The sequence below is a fragment of the Pogona vitticeps genome, chromosome 1 (assembly GCF_051106095.1).
Source record: "Pogona vitticeps strain Pit_001003342236 chromosome 1, PviZW2.1, whole genome shotgun sequence".
NCBI lineage: Eukaryota > Metazoa > Chordata > Lepidosauria > Squamata > Agamidae > Pogona > Pogona vitticeps.
The window spans coordinates 104,166,938-104,192,918 of record NC_135783.1 but is presented as its reverse complement, the minus strand read 5'-3'; the positions used below and the strand labels follow the sequence as shown (position 1 = coordinate 104,192,918).

Genomic DNA, 25,981 nt, shown 5'->3' with positions numbered 1-25,981 from the left:
GATCAATTCCAAAGAAGCTCATTTCTTCTAAACTTCCTCCAGTTTTAGTTATGTATGCATCAATTTTGCTGAACCTCACCATCATTCCCACAGTTAATTTGCTGTAAGACTAGCTGCTTATCATAGTAGGAGGTTTTATGGTCAAGTCATGAATACCCAGGAATTGGAGATTAAAATAGAACTACTGCCAAGCTGCTAACTCGTGCTTGAAATGATGCTGTCACAATACTGTATGAGAGATTTACTTCCAAGAATGTGTGGCGGAGGCTGAGCCTACTTTATGAAATAAGCTTGAAATTCTCCTGGCCTACTTTTTAAAAATGATATTGCTTATATTGCAACTCTTTTAAAGAGTCAGAAACTGGCACTCACAGACCTTCTTCACATTTTGCCAACATTTAGAGAGGAAACCCATAATACCTATTTCTGATCTTTAGGATGTGAGTGCAGTTGTTTGTGTAGTCAAAAGGGTACCATCAATCTACGAGAGAGGGATCAAAAGTGGACCATCGGTGCAAGTTTGAAGGAGGAACCACATGTTTGCAGAAGTATACATAAATCTTCAGGGGACAAGGATATTTAAAACAGGAAGGGAGTGGTGCCTCCAAGGTCAGCCCAAGGAGGACACAGCATGTTCAGTGGCCACAAAACACTGACTTTCTGTCGGGAAGGCAATAGAAATTAGTGGACAGTGATCTGGAATGGTGTGGCTGGAATCCAGAGCAACAGCATACCACACTGCAATATTTTATTACAGTTGCCACTAATTGTACATTTACATTCACACAATGTCAAATCCATCCATCTTACAAGCCTTAGAAAAGGAAGCATGAAAGCTAAATGCTGGGAATAAGTTAGCTGTAAAAAAATCTACCAACGTTCACCATCAATTTTTTGAACTTTGTTTGTTTGTTTGTTTGTTTGTTTGTTTCATTTATTTATTTATTTATTTATTTATTTATTTATTTATTTATTTATTTATTTATTTATTTATTTATTTAACATATGCCAGCCGCTCTACCCAAAGGCGGCTTACAACAAATAAAAGATAAAACGATTAAAATACAATTAAAATGGATACTCTAAAAATTGGCATCAGGACCCACAGTTGATGTCATGCTAAAATGTAAGTAGTGGACACTGCATATTTTTATCTATTCCAATAAGAGCCCTTCACATGCACACCTACTAACCTGATTTTCAAGCAACTTGCATGTTATTCTACTACTATGTCATCTTCTATACAGGGCCAAACATACAGTATGCTAGATTCTAAAGCCCACAGAAGTGATGAGACTAAAGGAAACAGCAGGCGAGTAAGCATGGTGCTGTGGTAGCTGGTGATCGGAATGCTGCTTTCTTGTGCTTGTCTTTTTTTTTTCTTCTAGGCCAGAGGGAGAGGGCATGGATGGATGATAGCAGAAGAATATGAAGGAGCAGAAGCTGCGAGGCCGAGTGGTCAGCCTTGAAGACTATTCATTCACCTTCACTGGTGAATTCCATAGTTTAGCAATGTGTTTTATTTATTTATATATTTATTTATTTTTTAGATTTCTATCCTGCCCTTTTAGACAAAGTCTACTCTGGGCGGGTTCCATTAAACATTGTAAGCTAAAACAGTTAAAACTGTAGTACTTGCAGAGCACCTTCCTTTTCTCCACCTTTCTATCTCAACCCCTTATCCTTCCTTCCCATTGCTTGTGTAATTAGTGTCCATGTGAAAGGGAGCCTGAGGGATAATGGCTGAAATCTTCTTCCTCAGTACAGTAAGTCACACTAAAGTTGGACCCATGGAGTCAGTGGAGATTGGGTCAGTCAACTCCTCCATAGGTTCAATTGGTTCAAACAGGCTTACTCTAGTTGCAACTTACAATGCTATTTCATTTTATTTGTTTGATTTATATTCCATTCCATCCATCCATTTGGTTTACAAGTTTAAACTTAACAGTCCCACAGACCCCACATGCTAAGCACCAGGATTTCACCCACTGTTAACTACAACTAGAAAATCACAAGAAGAGGCTAGATAACCAAACATACTCAAAAGAATTACAGGTTTGCTAGGAATATTAGGGCTTGCTAGCAAACTGTGAGAGACATTCAGATATCCTGCTGTAGTTATAATGTCATCAAAAGCAAAATGAAATGTCTGAATTAGAAAAGGAGCTTTAAAACACAGACTTATATTTCCAGTCTTTTAAAACTGAGGTAGGGTATGTGAGTTAGCTATCACTCCTGTAAAGGTAAACTATAATATATGTTAAACATGGTTCTTGTGGGGGTAGGAGGTTTAAAACTTTGGCCCTGACCCCAATCCCTTTTGAGGACAACTGTATTTGCTTTTATTTAACTGCTTGGCTCTTCTCATTTGTCCCCTGGTATCCCTTTGACTTGCACTACCTTTGATTGGCTGGCTGACAATGTAACTGAAGCAAAGTACACTGGTACCCAGTATGGCATAGTGGACAGAATGATGGACTCGGATTCAGGAAACATGGGTTTGAGTCCCCAGTCAGCCATGGAAAAGCACTAGAGGTTGGACAGAACTGGTAAAACCACTCTTTAAATATCTCACTTATCTTGAAAGTCCTATTGCTGGTTCTGTCTTTATGGCACATAATATATAACAAAGAACTAAAGAAAAAGAGACAGCAAGCTTGAATCACTTCCTGACTAAAAGCACATGGATGCCTTTTAAAGAATCAACTTTTTTATTATTGTTGTGGTTCAGGTTTTATCATCCTTCAGAATAAAATATGAGGTTGATTTTTTTAAATGAAATTGTCAGACACCTATTAGTGGGAGCTCCAGGCTATTCAATTACTTGGAGAGCTGATTATTACAACTTGCTCTGTCCTTGCACATTGAGAAAATTAAAATGTTTCTGATGCAGATTGAGGTACAGTGAAGCAATCACATTCTAATTAGGTTTTCTGCAATATTTAGGGTTTTTGCTTATTTTTCATCTGTTTTGGAGAAAACAAGTTATTCGTATTCGTATTAGTATTAGGAAGGTATGCACTAAGGTCCATTATTTTTAAAGATAGCTCTGGCGTGTTCTCCACTTGCGATACCCAACTGGACCTGTTCACCAGCAGGAAGGACACTCTGCTAGGAATATCCACTAGAATTCCACCACCACCACCCCTGGATGACCAAATAAGAGCTTTGAGTTTCAAAAGATGGCAGTGGAAGAGGGGAAAATGCTGAATATCTGGCAGCCTTTTGTTTGATGGGAAAGGAAATCCAACCAACAGCCACCAGGGGTGGAATTTGAAACCTGCCCCCCTGATCTGTGTTTGTAGCCTGCATTTTGGAACTCAGACCTGGTGTAGACATCTGCCATGACTTTTGGGCCTTTCATGTGTTTTTTTTCCTGCATTATCCACAAAACATTGGTGCACAGCCTTCTGAAGATTGCCATAGGTAGAAAGCTAGACATCTATTTTTACTTTACTTTTTTTAGTGGCTCAGTAAAAGTATACCTGCCCTTGCTTTTGTCTTTCCCTCTGTCTGTGACTTTCATCAACCTCACCCAGCATGGCCAACAATAAATGATTGTGGGACATGAGATCCAAAATCACTGAGAAGTTGAAGGTTCCTCACACCTGGTACGGACCATCTAAAACCACAGCAGCTGTAGCTGGTTTGTATGTTTCACACTGCCTCCTAATAGGCAGTTCCAGTGGCCTCTAACTGAATTTTTGTTCTTCCCCAAATAATCCAATTTTGAATATTTTATTGAATATTGTTATGTATTTCTCAAATGTGTGAGCTGGATGTTAGGCAGACTTATCTTTTAATTATGTGTTATCAATGCAGTATTTGGAGACTGAAGTTTATCAGTCAAAGGAAACAGTGAAGCATCGCTGATTAAACTGGGAATGATGGTCATTTTGTGTAGCCCTAGGAGCAGAGAAAGTAGGCCTACAAGAATGAGCAGCATGCTAAACCGTTAGCTCAAGGCTGACGGTAGGTGATCCTTCAGGCACTGCACAGCACACTGCTAAATACAGTGTTCCAATGTAGCTCCAAAATATTTGGGCTTGAAGAATCGCCATTTGTAGATGCTTGAAAGAGACCCATGGTGCCATCAGATGCAACATACTGCTGAAAACATCATGTATTGAGTTTGTGTATTTTCTTCCACTTTAGAGTCACAAGACATTCTAGCCCTATTAAATGATTTACTAATCACACAGTATATACTTACCACAGGTAGAGCCCCACCTCTCTCTTTCCACAGTGTCTTCACTATTAATGATTTCCAAAGATATCATCGAAGGCTTTCACAGCTGGGATCCAATGGTTGTTGTAGGTTTTTCGGGCATTCTGACTCCTGTCCTCCGAAGATGCCGGCCACAGAGAATGGCAAAACATTGGGAAGAAAAGCCTCAAGAACATGGCCAGACAGCCCCCCAAAAAACTACAACAACCATTTCCAAAGATAATGGCTGAAATCCAGTAGGAAATCCTAATCCCCATTGATTAAATGGGTATTTCTGAGTCAACTTGTGCATAAATTCAATGGGCCTAATGTAGCTGTGACTGAATTTCAGCCGATATCTTTAGAAATCATTGACTGTGAACATCCATTACATCTTCTCTTTTTCCTCTAGTTTCCTTATGTCAAAAATTATTTCAATGAGTTGTGGGAGAAACCTTACGTATGTCTACTGTTGCTGATCTTACACATCCAGCTGGCTTTTGTTTTGCTGTGTATTACATGATTACAACAAATGTAACATGTACACAGAGAGCTAGCGTGCTGTATGGGCAGAGTGTCAGACTATGATTCAGCAATCTGAGTTCAAATCTCTGCTTGGTCATAGAAACTTGCTATGGGATGAGTTGCAATGGTAAACCACTTCTTCAACATCCCACTTACCTAAAAAACCCTATTAGGATTACTGTAAGTGGGTAGTGAGTGGGACATGGGGGCGCTGCGGGTCAAATCACAGAAGCCTCTGTGCTGCAAGGTCAGAAGACCAGCAGTCGTAAGATCGAATCCAGGAGATGGAGTGAGCTCCTGTCGCTTGTCCCAGCTCCTGCCAACCTAGCAGTTCGAAAGCATGTAAATGCAAGTAGATAAATAGATACCATCATGTTGGGAAGGTAATGGCATTCTGTGTCTAGTTGCGCTGGCCACGTGACCACAGAAACTGTCTACAGACAAACGCTGGCTCTACGGCTTGGAGACGGGGATAAGCACCATGCCCTAGAGTCGGACATGACTGGACTAAAATGGCAAGGGGAACCTTTACCTTTACCTAAGTGGGTAGTGACCTGGCAGAACACAGCAACAAACTATGTACATAAGAAGCTGACTTAATGTGAGTCAGACCATTGACTGGTCTTACTGATATTATCACACAATAAAATATTATGTAGTTTGATTGGCAAATACTTTCTGGGGTCTCAGGCAGAGGTCTTTTTTTGAATGAAAAAAATCATGCCCTGCTCTTGAACTGTGGCTAACCTTCTACAATGTTTATGTGCTTTGTTTTTAAAGGCCTCATTGGCATTAATGAATCAATAGCAATATTAACAACATCAATACTTTCTCAGATTTGACATCTATAATTCAAAAGCACTGCTGTTAATTTTTCAGTTATACAAAGCCTTGTCTATAAAAATACCCCTAGTATTTATTACAGCAGTATTCACTAGAAAATTGCAAACTGCTAAAGAGAGTTTAGACATATTAACTATATATAATAAAGTGTGTTACTGGAAACAAACATTTTTTTAAAAAAATGTAGGGTAACTGACATTTTTGTTCATACATACCAATCTCTGTCTTACCTTCTCTTTCTTTGACTAAGAACTCTCACCTTTGCTAATGCACCCCTATTTCTTTTTCATGCTCTCCGTGCTACTCAAACTAATATCTTACCCTTAATCTCCACAACACTGGAATCCTCTCTGAATATCTTTGCTTGACTGCTTCCTTTCCTTGGTCAGTACTGTTCAAATATCCATCTCTCTCTCTCTCTCTCTCTCTCTCTCTCTCTCTCTCTCTCTCTCTGTCTGTCTGTCTGTCTGTCTGTCTAAATTTCTTCTTTCATCTTCTGCTGTAAGCAAAATTGAGCCACTACACCGTTTCACTAAATGGCTTCACCGCTTATCTCTTATCTCTTTTGCTTACTTTTCTAGCACACGATGAGTAGGTTGCTGTACTGAATTCTAGAGAGGATTGCCCCTTAACACTGCTTAGAAATGCCAATGAATTAAACTTTCAGCTATGATCCCTTTTGTTCTTAGATTTATAAAAAGTCTGACCTTTTCATTTTAGAAGGATTCAAAAGAGTTTAGAAATTCATTCTGGAATATACCATTTGAGAGAGCTTAACAGTTCATTGGAAGTGATAGGAGGTTCACAGTTAATGGAGGGGAAAGAGGCCGTACAAGGTCAGACATTCAGTCCAGGGATTGGACAACAAAGGAGAAATAGAACTGTAACCCCAATTCTGCTCTGTTTTTGATTGCCCAGATATTTGAGAGGATATGGTAGAGAAGTAATTTTGGAAAAAACAGAGTTGGTAACTATGAACAGAAAGTTAATGAGCAGATATGGAACCACGATAGTATGAGAGAGCCAAAACTGAAGTTAGGGGACTCTTCCAGAAAGGTAAGATCAGCCTTTGATCGTATAGATAAAGACCATCTGTGGCAAAAACTTTCCAACACCAATATAGGCAAGAAGGCTGTTATTTTTAATTCAGGTGTTTCACTCAAATACCTGTAGTAATCTTAGGGAAAGGCTTGGGGCAAATGGGTTGCTGTCAGAGGCAATACCAACAGATAGAGGAGTTCGCCAGGGGTGCCTGTTGGCCCCTTTTCTTTTCAATTTCTATATCAATAACACTGTGCAAGAACTGAGTGGTCTTGAATTCTTCCCACCTTCAATCAGGGATGTCCAGCTTTCAGTCCTTTTATATGCATATCATATTGCAATGGTTTTGACTACATTAGTTGGCATGCAAATACTTTTGGTTAAACTGAGCAAATTCTATGTAAGAGAACATCTGGCCATCAATCACACCAAAACCAAAGTAGTCTTTGGAAATAAAAGAAAAACCCATACATGGAAGCTTGATGACAAACCCATTGAGCACAATTTTAGATACCTTGGCCTTTGCTTTAATGCCCAACTTTCATGGAAACACCATCTGAAAGCAACCAATCTGAAAGCATCCCACCCCACTCAGTCTCTTTTGCGGTTTACCATAACTTATTGGGGGGAAATTAGTTGCCCCTGAGGTTGAGGTATTTGCCAAGAAAATAGTACCCCAAATAACATGTGGGGCAGAGATATGCGGATATACAAAGATCCTCACTCAAGAAGTAGTTCAAAACTCTTTCATGCGATCTCTCCTACCAGTCCCCTATGGTATACATGCTGCATATTTAAGGGCTGAATTAGGATTAACCCCGATTGAAACATATTACCATGTTGTACTGGCAATGTATTGGTTGAAATTGGCCTGCATGAGTGACTCCCATGTCTCAAAAAATGCTTACAAAGAACAACTCCATATTCCTTCTCAAAAAGTCCTGGGTAAGCTCAGACGCATTTTACAGAGCTATGGGATCAACGCAGACTCCTTGCCATCTTCTGTCTCTAATAATAACCAAGTATCTGGTTAAAAAAAAATCCGTCTTCACTCTAAGTGGCTGGATTTGTGTGCCATCTCACAAATGTCCTATTCTTGTTGGTTTTGGAATTATTTTGTTTAACCTTAGCTCCTTTAAGAAAAGCATTCACAGCTTTGCGTTTTCAGTGTATTCCATCAGCTGTTTTGGAGGGCAGATATGATAATGTCCCATTTCATAAAAGGCTCTGTATCTGTAGATCAGGAGAGGTCAAAGACGCTTTCCATTATTTATTAAGTTGCCCCTTATATGAGCACCCCAGAAGCCAACTTCTTGCCGGCATTCTTAGACTCCTATGTGACAGATTCCCCCCCCCCCTTGGCTCAACTTTCTACGCTGCTTGTGCGTAGGGACGCAAATACTTCCTGTAAGGAAATGGAAGGAAACTGAGAATTGTAGTCATACTAAAATGGAGTCTGTTGGGTTCTATGTAAGATGAATTTAAAATAGATGTTTTACAGGAGCTTGTTATGCAGAGTTGTTTATCTAAGTCATAAGGTCGAACAGTCCAGAGAGAGGAGATGCAACAAAAACCACTAACTTGGACAAGATAAGATACCTGGAGCCTGGATCATGAGAATTTTGGGCGGTGATCGGAGTGTTCTGAGTTATGCCTACTTGGACTTAATTTGTTGACAGCTTGAAAGAGTAATTAGGAAGGAGGTCCTAAAGATATGTAAAATGAGAGGGTTTGTGTATGTGAAAAAAAAGGTTCTGTGAATGCTGTGGAATGTGAGCCACAGAGGATTGTTTTTCTTTAGGAAGAAGAAGGGGGGGGGAATAGACCAGCTTCTAGATGCTAACATGTAGGGACATAGAACAAGGATGATTACCTAGCTGTTTTAATTTTAATTAGAAATTGTAAGTTTATTTAACCATTGTAACTGTCTGAAAATGCCTAGTGCTTAAACTTTAAAGCTGCAACTGTAATCTAATGAATCTACTTTATTTTCTTAATAAAACAAATATAAAAATTCAACAGAGGACTAGTCTCTTGATATAGCAGGACTATTACATCCAATGTGGATGAAAGAAGGTTAATAGTGGCTACTGTAAATAGAGGTCCTACTGTCCTACTTTACAAGGCTGGTGTGTATTCTAAGGAAACACATAGCCTATGTTTTATTGCTTTGGTTACTTTTAAGGTTTAAGCTTCTCCATGGGGCTTACTACACACTTCTGAGGCCTAAAGGACCTCAGGAAATAAAGGTGGTAGTTTTGCACCCAGAGGGACTCCCTGGCCACAAGCTTTTTCTCTTTAGGGAGATGGGATCATTACACTATCTATCAAGTTGCAAAATTTGTTTTGGTGGCAAATAAAATACAGTACGTGCCAAACATAAAAAGTCTTAAGAAAGGAGGTTATGTCAGCTTGAATTTATATATAGATATATGGGGTCAGTGCAGTTTTGTGTTGCTGTTGATATTATGGTTATCATGGTTTTAAACAATAAAGCTTGTTCTTCTTATGAAGCAGAAAGGTACCAGGAAGGAGAGCTGCAGCGGTTCCAGAAGGAAGAGACTAAGGGTATGGCTACACTAAGAAAAAATCAGGAGAGGGATCAAGGTTTTTGAAATCAATTTAGTCATGTGGTTTTGGGGTCAGCATCCTCTTGGGAAAACTTTTAAACTGTGTTGTATATTGGTCAACAGGGCAACACAGGTTTCTAGAGTCATTGCATTCAAGACTTTGTCCTGTGCCTGCTCACCTTGTACTGACTGCCTCTCACAACCACTTGTTGCTGCTGCTGTGGTGTTATTTTTTAATTATTTCTTGCAATTTGGCATAGTGCTAGTATGAAAAATGGGGGAGTGGATGAAATAGATCAGACTGCAACCTTTCCCTGCAACCCAACAAACATGCATGGAGACAGATACACATGCACACACATGTGGTGGAGAAAGAGAGGGAGTGAGGGAACCAACAGTAAATTGTGTTTGTGTGGCTTGTCAGGATTACAGGTTTTGGGCTGCAGGAAAACCTTGCAGGCTGATCTGAAAAGTTCAAAACACTGAAGAGTTTGGTGGCATCTTGGAAAACTAATAAATCTGGCATAATTTTTCAGAGATTGCAAATTACGTCTGCTGATGGCAAGGCACAATAGTCTTTAAAGTTCCACAAGGACTAATTATTGTTTTTGCTGTGACCGACTACCATGACCACACATGCCCTAATAATTTTTGAAAGGTATTCTCTTAAGAACTGTTCACTTCCCAACTCTTCAAATAAAAAAATAACTTTGTCCAAGTCCTTGTTTGTTTAGCCAACAAACAGTAAAAGGACTGTCCAGAACAGACAGGGAGGTAATAAATATAGCCTATGTCTTTAGCAGTAGGGACTAAGGTGAAGGATGGGCTGGTGAACCAAGTTTGTTCACCTACTCTTCTTCACATGGAGTAGCACACTTCAGACTACACTGCCAAAAAATCTCATAAATGAAATGCACTGCATACTGTATGTACATCACATTGAATATAGGGACATGAGAGGACATACTTCATAAAATACTGGTGAGTTTCTATTGAACACTTTCTGTTCCAATCAAATCCACCCTTCCCTACGAAAGATTATTTAAAAAGACTATTTCTGTGCTTTTCCCTTTGTGATAGGCAAGAAATCACTAACAGGTTGATTTTTCCTTCTTTAATGGTTTACCATTAAAAACTTATTATGGTTCATCCATCTTGTTCAGCAGCAGCACTTATTCACACACCTATTGCAAAGCTGTATGATTCCTTTGAAAACTGCTCATTTTCAGATCCTGCTGAATACTCATTTTCTCCCTGAAAATCCCTGAGGGACAAAGACCTTGCTGGCCAAGATAAAATTATTCCTGTCCTTCTGCTTTACAGCAGTTTAAGCTGACTAAATAGCGATAACATCTTTGCAGCTGAGAAACAATTGCAGCTTCATTTTCTTCCAAGATGGGAATACGAAGGGCAGCCTGCAAACGCTGCATCTTCCACTGACAAAGGATTTCGTATCTTAATACAATATGAAATACGTAAATGCTTACTTTTTTCCTAGGACTGTCATCTGAATCAATAAAACTCTATCAGTGTATGGTGGTTTATTAATACATTAATCATGTACCTTAATGTAACTTGATACAGGACTTGGGTCTAAAAGTGATTGTTCTGCAGATAAATCAGGACCACCTTGAGATATTTTTTTTCTCCTTGTGGTGAAATATAAGTGCCATTTCACCCCCTCTCCGTGTAAAGAAGCCAGTAGTTTTCAGTATTTATTTTCCAAATCATACCTGAAGGCAGTAGCTTGGCATAGTGGGAATGAAGGGCAAGATGTGTGGCAGAAATTTAATGTCTGTGAACAGTTCTTGGCCACTCTCTGTCTCTGAATGTCTGTCACCTGAGGTTAATGCCTCACTCTGCCCAATGCTAAAGCTGGTTCTGTGGATGCTGACTGTGGTTTAAACCAGTGGTTCTTAACCTTGGGTTACTCAGGAGTTTTGGATTGCAACTCCCAGAAGCCTTCACCACCAGCTTTGCTGACTGGGGTTTCTGGGAGTTGCAGTTCAAAAGTATCCGAGTAACAAAGGTTAAGAACCACTGGTTTAAACGAGGGATTTTTCTGGGCTACAATGACAGTCAATCTATCCAGCACTAACCAATCTTTCCTTCCCACCTCGGAATTCAAAGAGAATCCTGCCTCTTTATTGAGTGTTACCTTTCCCTCTCTTTACAGGTCTGTTGGAAGCAGTTTTGCTTGTTTTGTTTGCTGTTAATCTGTTCAACAACAGGAAGTAATGAATTTTTAAAAAATCTTTCTCCTGTTAATGTCTCTGCTGTAACGGGGGGGGGGGGGGGTCATGTGATCCCTGTGACCAGCCTCGTTAGCAATCAGGCTACCATGCTTTGGACCCCCTGACATGACCATAAGGAGGAGTCTGGTCAATCTGTGATGGCTCTCCAAGCGACACAGGGAAATCATCTTTCTGGCTCACATGGAGAGCTTGCATAGATTGATGGGTCTGCTTTCTTCAGTCCCCTTGGTGTAAGCAAATTAGCCATGAGTTGGACAGGCTAGCATGTTTAGGCTACTGAACAAATGAATGGGGTCGTTTGGTTATAGGCAGACTTGACTCACATGGCTTGTTTTTTGAGATAGTGAAATACCACGAGGCCTGCATTTTCCTATACATATTAATCCTAACTCTAGCTTGCAGGTCAGATATCATCAGAAGGACACCCGCCTCAAAAAAGACCCAGTTTTGTAGTCTTAATCTCCCTGTTTATAAACTGTATTTTGCACTGTCTACATTAAGGGGAGTCTGTTGCGGTACAGCTGTGAGAGGCCAATGCAGACGATGAATGTGCATTCATACTTGATTCTGAATGCTTGGGACTCACACGGATTAATTATCAGAACTACTCTTTGTCTGTTTCTCATATCACTGCAGGAGAAGTGCTACAGTTCTTTAATGTTTCTAGCACAAAGAGCTAATGTGGATTTAAAAAAGAAAGCAAGAAAGCACAGTATATTTTATTTTTTTTTAAAAAAAACTTAGTGGCAACAGTCAGGCGAAAAGCATTTATCTTAGTTAGAACAGACACTATTTCACTCTTCACACCACCATCAAGAAATACATTATTCATGATGGTAGAGGACATTATTCCTTTTAAACTGATGGCCACAGAATGAACAGATTTTGTTCTCCAAAGAGGGGTGTTTCTGTTGTAGAAATAATTTGACTGGAAGAATCCAAAGTTCAGCCTTCCTCAAGGTGTCTGACAGATATTTTGGAGTAAAACTCCCATTGTCTCCAACCATTAGCCATGCTTGTAGGGGCTGAGGGGTCATGCAATGAAAAACATCTGAATGTCATTGGATTGCAAAGTCTGACATAGAGGATGTGTGAACGAGAAGGAGATTAATAATCCTGTGCATTGTGTTAGTATTTCTCCAAAGTGAAAACTAAATATAAGAGTACCATCCTCTCTTGAAAGTGCCTCTTTACATGGGGAGAGGTGTTTGTGTGTGAAAGCAATATCATCAGGAGGTCAGACTTCATTATGAGTCTAGACTTCTACCAGGGTCATCAAAGTGGAATGGTCAAAATATTCAAACATAGTCAAAATGAAACACCAGTCCAAGATGCACCATCTCAGTTCAAGAATGAACAATTGCATCAGCAGAAAAGAACAATTAACAGTTCCAATGGAGATATGGAAGAGGAATTCGTGAAGGGCAGCTACTGGGCAGCAGAAGTAGAAGAAGGTGACACTATCGGAAAAATACAGGTTTGATTTACTCTGGCTGGAACCAACTTCTTTTGGGCATTCATAGAGAGAGAAAATTCCAGCAACCTGACAAAAGAATAATTTGGATTTTATAGAAAAAGCTTTTAGTGAAAGATAATACTTTCTGCAGAAAGGAGGCACCAGGAGCCTAGTCTCAAATCATGTCATCAACAATAAAAAAGAAGAGGTTCACCTCTATAAGGCACAACTCATAACAAGCTCAAGAAATAGGATCAAGAGGTTCCTTCGTTTGTCCAGAAATCCTGTTCTTGACTTAGCCTTGGCCAATATCATGTGATGGGCAAAGACACATGCATGTAAGTACTGAAGTAATTGGAGACACCTTCTCATAATCTTGTTGGTACAATGTATACACTGGAATAGTTCAACAAGCATGTTTATGGAACACAGATCTAACATTTGCTATTGTGTCATGTGAAATATCAAGCACTCATATCCAAAATCTGAGCTACTTATTTTCTATATCTTACTTTGTAGGAAAAAAATAAAAAGAAGTGAATCTTTTTTTTCCATGGGATGAAAGATTCTAGGAGTAATAGAATATGTTTTAAAGACTGTATTTCTTGTAACTAGGATCTGTGCCTTAAATAAAAGTCCAGATTGCTTCTTTGTAGTTTCCAAATTAAATGCATTCATTATTATTTACTTATTTATTTTCCAACAGAAGATTTAAAAACATAGATATATAGCACAATGCACACTTAAACAGTAAACATAAAGTGTAAGAATCTCTAACCGTCAAACAATAAACAAAGATAATCTAAATGCAAAAAAGAAAAAAATCCTAAGGCTCAACATAGAAGCAATCTTCTATATTGGAATAATTCTTCTGATTAAGAGAATATCCATGACATCCCACTTTTTATTCATCTTCTGTTCCTTTACTGCAGGATTTTTACTTTCCACCAATTATAAAATAAATTCCATCTTAAATAAAAAGATGATTCTTCTAGTCCCTTTAGTTAATCTATCCATTTCTGCACGTTCTAATATTTTTTTAACAATCGTATCATCATTTGGTGGATTTTTGTCTTTCCAGACTTGTGCCCATAATAACCAAGCTGCTGTCAAAACATGTAGTATTAAACAATAGCTTTGTATATCTACAGTATTTGGTAGTAATCCTAACAAAAATATTTCCGGTTTAAATTCTATTTCCTGTTTTGACATTTGCTTAATCCACATGTGGATTTTAGCCCAATAATTTTTTGCTCTATCACAGGTCCACCATACATGATAATAACTTCCTTCATGGCTTTTACATTTGCAACAGCTATATATTTCTCATAAAAATATCTAGCTTTGTCAAAGCTATCCAGCCTAAATCTTCCTGACTGCCAGTTTACCAAAATTCCTTCTGGTACCAGCCATCTAAAATTTATGTTCTTCTCATTTAATGTATTCGCCAGAAAGATATTGTTTTCTCCTATCTCGATTTTCCATGGAATCTGTTTCAAAACTACAATTTCCTTCTCTTGGATCTTTAATGTGTTGTCTCTTAGCTTCCTCAAAATACCTTCTTTAATTTTCCTCCTCATGAAAACTATATGTACATCCCTTGGGTTCTTATTCTTACTTCCATAGCTTGGGTTAGTTGTATATACTTGTTCAATTTCTTGACTCATCTGGGATTCCTCCATGTTTTGGAGATCTGCCAAAGCTTCTTCCATTTTATCTAAAAGTTCAATGTCCTTATCTTCAGGAACATTACGAAATCTAAGAATGTATGAAGCCTGTCCACTTCCAATATCAATGTTGCATCTGTATAGGTCTTCAAAGCTTCTTGGGCTTTTTTCATCTTCTCTTTCAATTTTGCCAATTCTTTTTGGTTTTCTATTAATCTTACATCTACCTTCTCAATTTGTTGTTTATTTTCTTGAACTTTCTGATTTTTTCTATGATTTGGTTACTTAATGTAACAATCTGCTGATTAATCTCCTCCGTTTTATTTTCTAATTTAGCCTGATTTGTACCAATCATTTCTTCTATATTTTGTTGATTTAGCTTTATATCAGAAAACATTTCCAAGATAGTTTGCATTTCTTTGCTCTGTTGTTCTTTTTGAATAATATTTCCTAAATTTTTCTGTTGAGCACGGCTTGCAGTTGTAGATAACGCAGCTAAGGATGCTCCTAAAGAAGGGGCAGATCCTGTCTTTTTGGGACCTTTAGCTGTTGTGGTACTCATTTTCTTGAACCTCTTCTAGCTTTCCCTCTTCACCTAGTATATCTCACAGTGTGTTATATATCAAAAGTAATAACAAATCACAATTTAGTAACAAATCCAGCTTATCAGTTCTAGAAAATCTAAAATAAAGTCAAAACATTTTAAACATTTAATTCATCAATAAGTCTCTTTAAGGCAATGTCTCAAACAGATTTTAATGTCTCCTCTAGTCTATTTCTTTCTTCTTAAAGAGGATCTCCCTTTTTTACTATCAAGTGTGGATATTCATTCAATGAATTTGATATTCATATTCTAATGATTGTCTCTTCTAACTATTGGTTTCAACAAATGAAATTAGAAGAAGGGGGGAGAAGTCATAGCCTAGACCAATGGCCTCTAAAAAAGGAGTATTTCCCAACCCAGATGTGCCCGAAGTTATCTATATTGTAAATCCAGAACCCAGACTGGGTCTTTGAATTGTTAGAGAAATATCCTGTAGGTAATTTGTTTATTTATACAGTTCCAGAGATCCTGACTGGATCTTAATATGTTTATAATTCCAAGGTTCAGTTGAGTCTATAAAGGATTTTTAAAAATAACCACAAAAAACCCACTAATCAAAAGAAAAAGAAATGTCCTCACAGAATAAAAAGAAAGAAAAAAGGAAAAAAAGCAGGCCAAGCTTTAATCTGTGTTGTGTCCACTAGATCAATAAAGAATAAGAAGAAATGTAATTGTTATTTATACAGTTCCAGAGACCCCAATTAGGTCTGAAGAGAAAAGGGGAAAAAAAGAAAAGAAAAAAATAACTCCAGAATTCCAGAAATGATCCACAAAAATCAATTTTAAGAATTATATAATTTAAAAGATAGATTCTTTTTAGTTTGAGGAGCAATGTAGATTAAGGAGATCGAGAATCAAAAAAAATTAGGTCCAATATATCCAATGTGTTCGATATATATTCAATATATCTCAAGAAAGTTACACAAATGTATATCTTCCATAGATTTATCAAGCAATTCTTTCTGCACCCACTTTTATTCTCTACTGCCCTCCAGTAGCTTTTGTTAGAATAAGTTGAAAACTCTTTCTTCTTTACCGAACGGCAAGTGATGGAAAATGTACACTGTATGTTTTATCTCAGGAATGACCTTGATGTTCTCTGGAAAGTTCTTTGGACATTTACCGATAACCAAAAAAACAAAGAATGTCTGGGCAAGAGCTTTGCCAAAATGGTGCTTCTGCTTTTTATGCAAGAGGAGCACCAAGTTTAGATAAACACATCACTCTTTCTCAAAAAAAGGTTTCAAAGAAGTTTCAGAAACGTCTAATCAAGGACAATAAAAGGAAGACGGGGGTAAACTTTTAACCCTAAGTTGCACTTGACTGCTGATTAATTCTTCAATTTCACTCCAACTTTATAATCCAAAGGGTCCAGTTCCAAAGCCACAAAAAGGTCTCACCAGAGAGGATTTCACTTGGTTGTTGTGGGTTTTTCGGGCTCAGGATTTCACTTATTCTTCGCTAGATTGCAGTCTTCCGGAGTCGACAGCTCTTCAGAAGGGATTCATTTCACCCCTCCCCTTCACCACCATGGGGCAGAAAGAGGCTACTGGGTCCCTCACAAGTCACTGCTGCACTCATGATCTGGACCCAGAAATTGCACCTCTCCTCGGAGGACCCTCCAGGTCCCCCATGTCTACTATGGACACCCCCGAGTGTGGGATTGCCCCTCACACTCAGAGCCCTGAACGGGAATGATATTGCTGTGATTAAACTGGAACCAGAAGTCTTAAATGCATTCATTCATAGACATTACATTTATTAGTGTTATCCTCATTTCTACAGAACTGCATTTAAGATCACAGTCTTTATAGTTATGAAAGAGATGATCACATTAGGAACTGACAGACTGATGGACACATATAAAATGTCAGTGCTTTTTAAAAGGGCAAGTTCAAAAATGGGGTCAAATGTTGTGCATTTTATACAAACTATTATCTTCCATTTTCTTCTTTGAGTAGGCAAACTTAATTATAGTGCAGCTTTTAGATGACATGTACAAGTCATCTTTTTCTGTTTCCTTTCTTTGTAACAAAGAAGGTGCTGTAAATTCCATTTTCACCATACTTTCTATACGTTTGAAGGTCAGGAACAGCCCTACCATTAGGCAGAATGAGAAAGCTGTCCCAGGGAACAAAATTGGCATGTTATGAGACAGCAATCTATTAGTTGCCACATTTGTAATTGTCTGTGATTGGGTTCGTCTTCTGCCGGAGGCGACCCCAGAGATTGTGTGGGAAGGAGAGTCGGAGGCTGTTCGGTAGCTTTAACATAGTTCCTTTTATTATTTAACATGCCCAACTCAACAATCTCAAATGGATCTAACAAACTTAACTCTGGTAGAACTCTGTAACTTCGAACTTTTACATCAGGCGTCTGCAGGTCACTTCTCACACTGGGGCTGTCCAAACTGCTCCTGATCGGTCATGGACCTCAAGGGGGTGCTCCTCACAGTGCAAACTGTCCCACAGCAAGGGTGTCTTGCCCAGTCCCCTTTGTGCGGTTGTTGGAGTAAAGAGGGACTGGGATGGATCACCCTCCCCCCCCCATGCTGACTGCGTGGATACACCACCACGGTCCATTCCAGTGGCTCTAGATTCTCCCTTTCCGCGTGAGAGCCCTTCGGGTCTGGCAGTAAACCTCTCCCTGTCCGGAGGTTCAGGAAGTCTTTCATCAATCCAGCAAAGTCTTCCTGCCCAAAGCCCAGCTCAGTCTGTACTGCACAGTTCCTCCTTTCTGGTTATTCACCGCCAGTTAGAATTCTAAAACTTTGCGCGCCTTCCTCCTCTTTTATATCCTCCTCCCAAATGATTAAGTCCAGCTCCTCCCCTTTCCACTCCTCCCTCTCCTGCTCTATCTCCACCAACACTCCCTCCAGTGTGCCATCTGTTCTATGGAGGACAGCACACTGGTGTTCTCTCCTTCACACTGTCATTTTACCATCCGGAATGGTGAGAAGAAAATAAGTTGCCACTGGCGTGAGGGTTCAGGAGAGGGGTCATGCACTGTACATTCTTCCTTAAATTTTACCCCTTCAAACACAGACACAGGTACAAGTTGTAATGCATTAACATTTATTTGTAGGGACATCAATAAAACTGTTTATATAAGTCAAACATTGTCTTTCTCCTTTCCAGCCAACGGGGCTGAAAAGGGGTTCCATTCTTCTTTAACAAACGGGTTCTCCTAACTAACATCCCAAGGTCCTGGTTGATCTATTGGGTGCCAGTCTTTCACCGTCATCTTTGGTGATAACGGCAACAAGGGCACGGTAGTGTCTCCCATGTACTCTTCCCACCTTGCTCATTCATCAGACTCAAAGAACTCCTAGGTCCTCAAGGCCCTTGTCTCTTCATCATCTCCTGCACTCTCCATTTAGCGCTCCCTCTCCTTTCCTGCTCTGACCAGGTTCTTTCTTCCCTCAGCTTAGGTCCCCACACTCTTGCTTCTGTCTTCCACCAGTAGGATGGCTTCTGAGGGATGAGCACTCTCTGCCTTTGGCCAGCTTCTTCCCTGGGCACCATCAATCTTACCCATTTATGTGTCCAGGGTTTTTCTAGCCAGATCCATTCCCACTCTGGAGGTAAGATCCTCTGGCTCTCACTTTCTCCTACTTCTGTCACCTCTGCTTTGGTGCCTTCTGCTCCTCCTCTTTTCTCTTCTTCCATGCCAAGTTCCTCCTCCTTCCTCTCTGACTGGTCGTTCCCCCTTTCCTCTGTTCCCACCTTTTCTAACTGCTCTCTCAACTACCCCAACCCACTCGGACTCTTAATGGTTCTCTCTTCCTTGGCCCCCTTGAGGGAACCTACACAAGCTGTCTCTGTGGGAACTGCCAATTCTGAGCCTTCGTTCCTTTTCCCCCTCCTCTGATGGAATGGATGGCACTCTGGTCAGAGGTGTCTCCATCTCGCCTCCTTGCTCACAACTGGGACACAATGCACTTTGATTTACACACACATGGGATCTATTTGCTGCTTTTCTAGTTTCATAAGAAAGGTAGGTCATGATTTCAGAGGCCATGCTGATAATGACTTACAGGTATTAACCAACAAATCTTATTCAGGGATCTTCAAGGTATCAGCAGGAAAGTTCCTCTTTCTCTTTTCAGTGGGTTATAAAAGTGAGAAGATGTATGAAGGATTTATGTTTACTTCTTTTTTGTGTTGGTCATGCAGAAATATTTGCATGTCTGTGTGCGTGTGTTTTTATTAAGTTCTGCCCAAGGATAAGTGTGCTTTTTTACACTTTTATTTATTTATTTATTTGTTTGTTTGTTTGTTTATTTGTTTATTTATTTATTTATTTATTTATTTAGAGAGGGCCTGGTTTCTTGTTCTTTCTCTCTGGGCCTCCCTCAGTGTTAGGCCCCTCAGCTACCCTTCCTGGCTAGAATGAGTGATTCAGGTAGATCTAGGTGGGAGGAGGCGTTCCGCTAGATATTGAGGTCCTAAACCATTTAAGGCTTTATGTTATCATTGACATTTGAAATCAATGCTGAAACGGATGGGCGGCCAATGCAAGGCAGCCAGAGTGGGGGAAATATGCTAGTATCTTCTCACCCCAGTGAGGTGTCTGGCTGCCGCACTCTGCACCATTTGAAGCTTCCGCATCAATCTCAAAGGTAGCCCCACGTAGAGCGCATTACAGTGGTCTAATCTTGAGATTACAAGCCCATGGACCAGAGTGGTGAGTGTCCCAACATCAAGATAGGGACACAGCTGGGCAATCTGCCACAGATGGAAGTAGGCAGAGTGAACCACTGACGCTACCTGGGTTTCCATGGTGAGCACCGGATCCAGATGGACCCCCAAGCTGCAAACCTCACTCTTCATGGTGAGAGTCACTTCCCCAAAAGAGTTTCCCAAACCACCAATGGAGGGGCCACCCAACCTCAGGACTTCCATCTTGTATTAACATTTTTAAAAATATAATTGATCTTTTTTTCAATATGTAGTAAAGCTTAGCTCCTATGTAGATCCAAACTGCACAGTGCCTTACCTGTTCTGCACATATACCAGAGACTTCCCCAGTTAGGAAGGATGAGGCCAGTGTTAGGGCTTGGGTTTCCATTTACGTAGTCTCCTGGAGATGGGGGAGGGGAATGTATTCAGAGGCATGCCCCTCCTGCCTGTTGCACAGAAAGAGGTAAAAGCAGCTGGTGGCAGGAATTTTCCTGTGAAGAAAATACTGTAAGTAGGTAAGTGACGTCCTCCATCTGCTTTCAAAAAGTGGGCCAAGAAAGAAGTCTTTACAACATGGCTTTCACTTAAATGCACTTACAGCACAGCTTTCACTTTGATTCCACATGTATAGCACAACTGGATTAGCAGTTAGCATGCTATTTTGGCATGCTATTCTTGGAAACCTTTACAGCGATAATTAATTAATTGCCGTACAGGAACAGTGAGTGGTTAATGTTTGTTTATACAGCTTAATAACAAACAAGCCTGTGTCTGCTACAGCTATGATGTTGCCTCTTCTTGTCCACAACAGTGTTAGCCATATTAAATCTTACTTACCTTATATAAATATGTGGCGAACAGGACACACTTTGAGGCCTGTTTTTATATATCTGTCCTCTGCTAGTCTCTGGTTTTCTTAATAAAACAATGTACATGGAGTTTAATTTTTTTTTAAAGTATCTTAAAAGTGCTACATTTCTTCCAATACTTTCACACACATCCAACCTTGTAAAGACACAGGTGGCGTGCTTTAAACTGGGCGGGAGCCCAAACATTCTGAGTAGCGTGTTGGCTAGCATGTTACCACAGAACGCAAGCAATGCAGACCATCTCAGTGGTTCGGCACAGACCCACTCTAATGCAGAGCATGGGGATAGGACTGTGCCAAAGCTAGGGCTTCACCATGTTTTGTCTGCTTTAAATAAATAGGTGGAAGTTTCTCCAGCATCAGCACAATTCGCTCACAGTAATCTTCTCTTCCTTCACCTGAGAATGCATATATAGAGGAAAAGAACTTCTGTAGGGCTTTGTGCACTGTTTTTAAAAACAGGATCCTGAGTCATATACCTTCCGTCCAGGAGCCTCAGTCTTTGTTTTCAGCTGCAGGAGAATGCTTGCTTGCTTGCTTCATTAGGTGGGTGGGTAGGTAGGTAGGTAGGTAGGTAGGTAGGTAGGTAGGTAGGTAGGTAGGTAGGTAAAATCTATATCTTAGTCATACTTCAAGTCCACAGTCATCTCAAAATAACTTATAACAGAGCAATTTATATGAAATAAATGGTAAGAACAATTTTGGTTTGAAAAATTTAAAAGTTCAGATAAAATTAGTCACTTTATTATTATTATTATTATTATTATTATTATTATTGTTGTTGTTGTTGTTGTTGTTGTTGTTGTTGTTGTTGTTTATTTATTTATTTATTTATTTATTTATATCCCGCCCATCTGGTATATCATACCACTCTTGCTCTGTACTTTACCTTGCTCTGTACTTTACAAAGCAATGTTTCTACAGTAGCCATAATAGCAGCCCTCTTAAAATGAAACAGGCTATACGTTTCTTGGAAAGCCCCATTAACTCAAAAGTGTCTGTCTCTCACAGTATCCTGAAGGTAGGTAGTTATTATTGCCCATAAGACACTGGGACATATCTGCTGCTGGTTCCAGATACCACAGTAGCAGGTGCAAACATCCCCTCACCCTAGTTAGTCTGGATAGCAGTAACAGTCACTGCACAAACACTACAATAGGGGCCACAGCAATGGTCACTGTACTTCCAACTGAGCAGCAAGGAACACATCAGCTTGTTGACAACCATTTTAACTTTCTGCCTTGCTCTACATACATACTAACTTTATTGTTTCTGGCCGTAGACCTTTACAATGTACTGACTACTATAGCATATAAAATCCAATTAAAACAGGTAATTACCTTAAAACCAATAAAACCTGGCCATACTCTATCTTGATATGGCATTGCTCCAGGAAGGACAGCATGTCTGATGTATTGCACCAGGTAAAACAGTGGCCAGCAAATGTACCAGCAGGAGGAAAAAAAGGCAGCAAGACTTCCCCTCCTGCACAACAACAACAATAACAACAACAACAACCAGAAAATAATTAAAGGTGTAGCCTAATCATCTGTGGTGGGCTCTTTTGGAATGCTGAGGCCCTGCCTGTTGCCTGCAGATGCCAAATGGGAGAATCACACCTTTGAATGTCTAGATATGCAAACTCATCTTGCTCTGTACTTTATATATCCACATGATAAGTATCAATGGCACACTGTGTACCCAAGCTGCCAGATAAAGTGACAGAGCACTGAATAAATCCATTTTCATCCATTCTGATTTGCTCCCCAAAGGCCACATTTTCCTTTTAAAGTCAGACACTACAACAAAAGTTGCTTTGCTCTATTTTCATTTTACTCCCATAAAGAGATTTTTAAAACCAGAAGAACTCAGGAGAAACAAGTATATCTTCAGACCACATTACATAAATACGCTGTCACTGACGTACAGTGAATAGAATTTTGTAGTGAGTGCACAGATTGGCTCTAGAATAATACATATGTAAAATTAAGCTGGCTGGTATTTATGTGTCAATTTAATATGCAGAAGCTGTGGTGATTTAGGGAGAATTAGAATACATGGTGTCAGTTTAATCCAGTAGATTAAAAAAAACATATTGACAGACTCGCTGTGAAGATGACAGTACAGTGAGGAGTTTAAAAAGTTTTTCTCAGTTGCTTTCTCCAGATGAGGGACCTGGTACTACAATGTCAAATGAAGGCCAAGCGATGGGCCATAAGAATTACTGAGAACTTCTTTCTCTGTTGCCCATTTAAAATCTTTGAAATGTATATGACCTGCCATAAAGTTATCTATAAAATGTATTGGTGGCATGGAAACCTTTGAAGTCATAATTGCTTTACTGCTTATTAAGATTGACTGTCTTCTCTTGTGTGGTGTCCTACAGATGCTTTAGATTAAGACTCCTATCAGCTTTAACTATTGGCCCTGCTGGTTGGGACTGATGGGAGCTCTAGTCTAAATCATCTGGAGATTTCCATACTAGGGGAAGTTACTGTAGAAATTTAGAAAGAGATGTTTTCCATCCAGATTTGGCAGCAACAGAGCAATGGATGCAACAGTAACAGAAACAGGATGACAGCTATTGTTTTCCCACCAGTGATATATAGTAAAGCCAAAAATGAATAGAAGTCACAGCTTTCCACATAAAACTGCTGTTCATCAAGCCCTAATTCTCTGAGGGAATGAAGGGCACCGTAGTTTTTGATGGCTCAACATCAGATCCCTTTGACATCTGAAGCAGAATAAAACAAGGCTGTGTCCTTGCGCCGACACTGTTTGGGATCTTTTTTGCTGTCATGCTGAAGCACGCCTTTGGAATTGCAACAGAAGGTGGCTATCTCCAGACTAGATCAGATGGAAAGCTCTTTAATCTCTCTAGATTGAGAGCAAAGACCAAAGTCCAACTGAAATGCATGCGGGACTTCCTCTTCTCCGATGATGCAGCCATTGTTGCCCACTCTGCTGAAGACCTCCGACAACTCATGAATCGTTTTAGCAAGGCCTGCCAAGACTTTGGATTAACCATCAGTCTGAAGGAAACACAAGTCATGGGCCAGGGTGTGGACTTACCTCTGTCTATTACCATCTCCACGCAAGAATTAGAGGTTGTTCATGACTTTGTGTACCTTGGCTCAACAATCTCTGACACTCTCTCCCTAGATGTCGAGCTGGATAAACGCATAATGTTCTCAAGACTCACAAAGAGAGTATGGGTGAAGAAGAAGTTGACAGCATATACCAAGATCCAGGTCTATAGAGCCTGTGTCCTGAGCACACTCCTGTACTGCTGTGAGTCCTGAACCCTTTGTGCACGGCAGGAGAGGAAGCTGAACACCTTCCATATGCGTTGCCTCCAACGGATTTTTGGTATCACCTGGCAGGACAAAGTTCCAAATAGAGTAGTCCTAGAATGAGCTGGAATTTTCAGCATGCATACATTATTGAAACAGCGACATCTACTTTGGCTTGGGCATGTCATGAGAATGGTTGATGGTGGGATTCCAAAGGATCTCCTGTATGGAGAATTAGTTCAGGGAAATCGCCCCAGAGGGAGACCACAGCTGCGCTACAAGGATGTCTGCAAGCAGGATCCGAAGGCCTTAGGAATGGACCTCAACTGGGGATGCTCCAGGTACGTCTGGTATGGCAGCAGGTGAGTCTGCCTACGCTGTCAATTCACAACCATCACAAGCCGTCTGGCCCTGGGCCGTTACTGCACAATCTCAGGCGCCAGCTACATCTTACACTACACAGCCTTTGGGGTGGCCGAATGTTTATTGGCCGTCACCCACACAACAGTTTTGCGGATGGAGCACACCTTATGCGGCCCCAGTGACGCCAGGGACATCTGGTGGTGGGCAGGGCAAAAATACTGGACAACATCCATCCGTGCCTAACACCGGGTACAACACAGTTCCGATTATGGCTATGCCGTATGGAGACTATACGATGCAGTTGGGTGACCATTTGACCCCCGCGGTTAAGGAGAAAATTTGATGTGGAGAATATGTGGACTTCTTTGATCTTTTGAACCGGGAAGTGGACAACAAAGAAATTGACAAGGACGATGAAAAAGAGAAAGAGAAGCATAGGAGAAAGAAGCCAGATAGAACTTGGGCTAATTGGGTTCCTGGCTTTATCATTTATGCCGGCGTGCTTGTAAAAGCGCAGCCATGGAGAGCATATTCCCTTTTTCAGTATTTCGACATAATTTATAGGGCTTACACGGATTTTGCGGGCCAGGCTTGGCTCTTGTATGACCAGGCATTCAGAATGAGGAGTGCCATCCAGCCCAATTTACGCTGGGAGGAACCTCAACCGGGTTTGTGGCTGCAATGCATGACGCCAGCCAGACCCATTTTGGGAGACAGATTCGATAGCGGACACTTGAATAGGAGAGTGAACGCTAATATTACATCCTGCTCTGGAGCGGGACAGGCGGTTCAACCCCGCTTGCCTTGTTTCGAGTATAACTCAAGGGGTTATTGCACCAGGAACCTGTGGAAATTCAAGCATGAATGTATTACATGTGGAGGAAAACATGCTAATTCCACGTGTTTCAAAGCCAGTGGACAACATCAAAATAAAGAGGCAGGAGGTGGAAAGAAACCAGGTGGGAACAATGGTCCCCCTGGTAAGGGGTCCAACCCCAATCAAAATTGAAATTTTGGAGGCCTGGCTTTTGTCTTACCCTAAAAAGGCGGATGCAGAATATTTAAGGCAAGGTTTCCGATTTGGATTTAGGATTCCGGCTTTGGGTGAGAGGAAAGCTTACTTTGCCAAAAATTTATGTTATGGGTTTAGAAAGCATAGTACAAAAGATTGAAAAAGAGGTAAGGGAAGGAAGGGTCCTTGGCCCTTTTATAGACCCACCTACAGATCTGGTTCTAAATGAGAAGCAAGAATTATTTAAAAAAAACTGCCAGCATTCTTCACTTTGTGCTAAGTATGCAGGTTTATATAAGCAAACAGCAAGAAAGTAATTCACAGAGATTTAATGATGTGCAATAAAGCCTCCAAAAAAAATAAGTGATTTGAGAGTTTCCCCGTTGGGAATAGTGCCGAAGAAGGCCCCGGGGGAGTACCGGCTGATCCACCATTTGTCATTTCCTGAGGGGACATCTGTCAATGATGCCATTCCTCAGGAGTTATGTTCTGTAAGATATACGTCATTTGACGAGGCCGTGAATATGGTTAGAGCTTGCGGGATGGGGGCAGAGCTGGCGAAATGTGATATTAAATAGGCTTTTAGACTTTTGCC

General features: G+C 40.2%; 1 long non-coding RNA gene across 1 annotated transcript; it reads right to left on the bottom strand.

Annotated features, from left to right (window-relative positions):
• Nucleotides 1-5,025: 5,025 nt before the first annotated feature.
• On the bottom strand, nt 5,026-25,521 carry LOC144584361 (uncharacterized). Its single transcript, XR_013538559.1, has 3 exons — nt 22,059-25,521; nt 20,167-20,341; nt 5,026-5,056 (listed from the first exon to the last, which is right to left on the bottom strand). It is a non-coding gene; the product is annotated as an uncharacterized LOC144584361 (long non-coding RNA).
• Between the last annotated feature and the right edge of the window lie 460 nt (nt 25,522-25,981).